This window comes from Schistocerca serialis, unplaced genomic scaffold, assembly GCF_023864345.2.
Source record: "Schistocerca serialis cubense isolate TAMUIC-IGC-003099 unplaced genomic scaffold, iqSchSeri2.2 HiC_scaffold_1014, whole genome shotgun sequence".
NCBI classification, from domain to species: domain Eukaryota; kingdom Metazoa; phylum Arthropoda; class Insecta; order Orthoptera; family Acrididae; genus Schistocerca; species Schistocerca serialis.
In genome coordinates, this window is record NW_026047200.1 from 45,001 (window position 1) to 50,000 (window position 5,000).

The 5,000-nt window shown below is 52.0% G+C and overlaps 1 non-coding gene across 1 annotated transcript in view; it reads left to right on the forward strand.

Moving 5' to 3' along the window:
* Positions 1–4,115: 4,115 nt before the first annotated feature.
* LOC126429259 (small subunit ribosomal RNA) overlaps positions 4,116–5,000 on the forward strand; it is a 1,909-nt gene continuing 1,024 nt past the window's right edge. The window contains exon 1 of the ribosomal RNA XR_007576905.1: positions 4,116–5,000. This exon is cut by the window's right edge and continues 1,024 nt beyond it. This is a non-coding gene — a ribosomal RNA (small subunit ribosomal RNA).

Genomic DNA, 5,000 nt, shown 5'->3' on the forward strand with positions numbered 1-5,000 from the left:
AACCTAACCTATATCGTACCTTAACCTAACCTATATCGTACCTTAACCTAACCTATATCGTACCTTAACCTAACCTATATCGTACCTTAACCTAACCTATATCGTACCTTAACCTAACCTATATCGTACCTTAACCTAACCTATATCGTGCCTTAACCTAACCTATATCGTGCCTTAACCTAACCTATATCGTGCCTTAACCTAACCTATATCGTGCCTTAACCTAACCTATATCGTGCCTTAACCTAACCTATATCGTGCCTTAACCTAACCTATATCGTGCCTTAACCTAACCTATATCGTGCCTTAACCTAACCTATATCGTGCCTTAACCTAACCTAATTTGTGCCTTAACCTAACCTAATTTGTGCCTTAACCTAACCTAATTTGTGCCTTAACCTAACCTAATTTGTGCCTTAACCTAACCTAATTTGTGCCTTAACCTAACCTAATTTGTGCCTTAACCTAACCTAATTTGTGCCTTAACCTAACCTAATTTGTGCCGTAACCTAACCTAATTTGTGCCGTAACGTAACCCATGTTGTGCCGTAACGTAACCCATGTTGTGCCGTAACGTAACCCATGTTGTGCCGTAACGTAACCCATGTTGTGCCGTAACGTAACCCATGTTGTGCCGTAACGTAACCCATGTTGTGCCGTAACGTAACCCATGTTGTGCCGTAACCTAACCCATGTTGTGCCTTAACCTAACCCATGTTGTGCCTTAACCTAACCCATGTTGTGCCTTAACCTAACCCATGTTGTGCCTTAACCTAACCCATGTTGTGCCTTAACCTAACCCATGTTGTGCCTTAACCTAACCCACGTTGTGCCTTAACCTAACCTACGTTGTGCCTTAACCTAACCCATGTTGTGCCTTAACCTAACCCATGTTGTGCCTTAACCTAACCCATGTTGTGCCTTAACCTAACCCATGTTGTGCCTTAACCTAACCCATGTTGTGCCTTAACCTAACCCATGTTGTGCCTTAACCTAACCCATGTTGTGCCTTAACCTAACCCATGGTGTGCCTTAACCTAACCCATGTTGTGCCTTAACCTAACCCATGTTGTGCCTTAACCTAACCCACGTTGTGCCTTAACCTAACCCACGTTGTGCCTTAACCTAACCCACGTTGTGCCTTAACCTAACCCACGTTGTGCCTTAACCTAACCTACGTTGTGCCTTAACCTAACCCATGTTGTGCCTTAACCTAACCCATGTTGTGCCTTAACCTAACCCATGTTGTGCCTTAACCTAACCCATGTTGTGCCTTAACCTAACCCATGTTGTGCCTTAACCTAACCCATGGTGTGCCTTAACCTAACCCATGGTGTGCCTTAACCTAACCCATGGTGTGCCTTAACCTAACCCATGTTGTGCCTTAACCTAACCCATGTTGTGCCTTAACCTAACCCATGTTGTGCCTTAACCTAACCCATGTTGTGCCTTAACCTAACCCATGTTGTGCCTTAACCTAACCCATGTTGTGCCTTAACCTAACCCATGTTGTGCCTTAACCTAACCCATGTTGTGCCTTAACCTAACCCATGTTGTGCCTTAACCTAACCCATGTTGTGCCTTAACCTAACCCATGTTGTGCCTTAACCTAACCCATGTTGTGCCTTAACCTAACCCATGTTGTGCCTTAACCTAACCCATGTTGTGCCTTAACCTAACCCATGTTGTGCCTTAACCTAACCCATGTTGTGCCTTAACCTAACCCATGTTGTGCCTTAACCTAACCCATGTTGTGCCTTAACCTAACCCATGTTGTGCCTTAACCTAACCCATGTTGTGCCTTAACCTAACCCATGTTGTGCCTTAACCTAACCCATGTTGTGCCTTAACCTAACCCATGTTGTGCCTTAACCTAACCCATGTTGTGCCTTAACCTAACCCATGTTGTGCCTTAACCTAACCCATGTTGTGCCTTAACCTAACCCATGTTGTGCCTTAACCTAACCCATGTTGTGCCTTAACCTAACCCATGTTGTGCCTTAACCTAACCCATGTTGTGCCTTAACCTAACCCATGTTGTGCCTTAACCTAACCCATGTTGTGCCTTAACCTAACCCATGTTGTGCCTTAACCTAACCCATGTTGTGCCTTAACCTAACCCATGTTGTGCCTTAACCTAACCCATGTTGTGCCTTAACCTAACCCATGTTGTGCCTTAACGTAACCCATGTTGTGCCTTAACGTAACCCATGTTGTGCCTTAACCTAACCTATAATGTGCCTTAACCTAACCTAAAGTGCGCCGTAACCTAAACTATATTGCGCCTTAACCTGACGCACGTTGTCGCTGAACCTGCTCTGTAATTGTTATGCAACCCGTTAAAGTAGTGTAGTGTTGCCTAACCGCAACCCTCGCAATATAGTTCGCTACTCGCACTGCCCGGTCCCCTGTGTATCGCGTCATGTTAAACACCTTGCAGGTGTTGCTGACTTTCCACATGCTCCTGCTATACACTGTAGTGTGGATAGCAGCAGGACGTACATGCCCCCCCCCCTTCCCCCCTGCCTTCGCAAGCTGGTCGGTGAGAAGTTTGCATGTTCAATGCCCTTCGCATGCCGACGTACTCAGCCTACGTTGTGGTACGGCCTGTCACCTGTCCGCCGATGTACGCAAAACCCACAAACTGTACTGCACATTGCTCCGTATGTACTGAATGATACATCGTGGCCCATGTGACCGTATGACGACAGCGCCTAGCAACGGCGGACCATACAGTCCAAATATTGTGCACGCAGCTACGTGTCGTCTCCCTATAAGAGCTGGATTGCAGTGTGGTACGCCATACAGACGTGTGGGAGGAACGGACGCCCTGGATGGCGATCAGCATGAGCAGTCTGTTGATGTAGTGGAGCGTGTATTCGGACGTAGTCGTCTCTTCTCACACACCGTGATAGCATGTTGCACCGCGTTCCACATCTGCGACATGCTGCAGAGGCGGGCTGACAGTCGTTCGCGCAATGGACACCGCATACGTACGGGGTCTACCTTCCACGTGTTCTCTAGGCGTGCACATGTTGTTGCGTCTATGTGGGCAGACGTAGTGTGTTGTGACACCTGACACAGGCATGCAATACTCGTTGCAAATGGCGATGGACGTGTACGTTTGCTGGTGACGTTACGCAAATGAACAACCGGTAACCCGTTGTGGTGCGGTTGTTCTCGCTAGAGGTGAATCAGTGTTGGCGACGATCGGTCGAGCTATTAACCGGTTGTTTCAGGGATACCCACCATGCCCACGAACGTGAAAGGGGACCCACCATGCCCACGAACGTGAAAGGGGATCTGGGTGTGAGGCGATACGCGGCGGTGGCTGGGTGGGACCGTCCCCGGCCGGTGAGGGGGGGCCGCCCGGCGTGCTGGCAGCGCGGTGCGTGGGCGCACGCGCTACAGCCGGCTGGTGGGGGCGGCCGGTGGCAGGCGCGCCGGCCGACGGACGCGGCAGGCGGCGCAGCTGCGCGCCGGCGCCCCCTGCTCGCGGCGCCTTGCGGCCAAAGTAGGTCCTCGCGGGCCCGGTGCGAAGCGCGGTGGCCATCTGCAGTGTGCTGGTCCGATTGAGGACTTTGTGCGCTGAGGATGCGCCGCCGCCCGGCGCTCGGCGCCGCGACGCCGTCTGCTGCTCGGTCGCCCCAGCGGTTCTCGCAGGTGGTTTGTATCGCAGCTGTGCGGACGTGTTGGCGCGTGCGCTGTGCTGGGAGAGTTCGCTTCGGCACCCAAGTAGGGCTTTTGTCCTTCTGTGGCGCTGGCGTTGGAGCTGCCGGTCACCGTAGGTGGCGCGTGTTGTCTCCCGCCGGCAATGCCACGACAGCACGCTCCCGGGCCTCTGTCGGCAGCGGCAAGCTCAGTTGGGAGCACGGGTGGTCGCACCTAAAGCGTCTACTCGCCTAACTCCGGGCGATTGCGCCTCTCTCGAACCCGACCAAGTACTTAGGACGGCGCTGCGCGCCGCCGGGACCTGAGAGGGTTTCGAGGTGTGTTGTGCAGGGGAGCTCAGCCTCCTCCTGTTTGCAGAATAATTGAGCGGACGCTTGCGTGTTCGCGCGGGCCCCCGGGACACACTCCCGGGCGGCCGGCTGCTCAGCTCTAGTTGACGCAGCTCCCTGGTTGATCCTGCCAGTAGTCATATGCTTGTCTCAAAGATTAAGCCATGCATGTCTCAGTACAAGCCGCATTAAGGTGAAACCGCGAATGGCTCATTAAATCAGTTATGGTTCCTTAGATCGTACCCACGTTACTTGGATAACTGTGGTAATTCTAGAGCTAATACATGCAAACAGAGTCCCGACCAGAGATGGAAGGGACGCTTTTATTAGATCAAAACCAATCGGTCGGCTCGTCCGGTCCGTTTGCCTTGGTGACTCTGAATAACTTAGGGCTGATCGCACGGTCCTCGTACCGGCGACGCATCTTTCAAATGTCTGCCTTATCAACTGTCGATGGTAGGTTCTGCGCCTACCATGGTTGTAACGGGTAACGGGGAATCAGGGTTCGATTCCGGAGAGGGAGCCTGAGAAACGGCTACCACATCCAAGGAAGGCAGCAGGCGCGCAAATTACCCACTCCCGGCACGGGGAGGTAGTGACGAAAAATAACGATACGGGACTCATCCGAGGCCCCGTAATCGGAATGAGTACACTTTAAATCCTTTAACGAGTATCTATTGGAGGGCAAGTCTGGTGCCAGCAGCCGCGGTAATTCCAGCTCCAATAGCGTATATTAAAGTTGTTGCGGTTAAAAAGCTCGTAGTTGGATTTGTGTCCCACGCTGTTGGTTCACCGCCCGTCGGTGTTTAACTGGCATGTATCGTGGGACGTCCTGCCGGTGGGGCGAGCCGAAGGCGTGCGACCGCCTCGTGCGTGCTCGTGCGTCCCGAGGCGGACCCCGTTGAAATCCTACCAGGGTGCTCTTTATTGAGTGTCTCGGTGGGCCGGCACGTTTACTTTGAACAAATTAGAGTGCTTAAAGCAGGCAAGCCCGCCTGA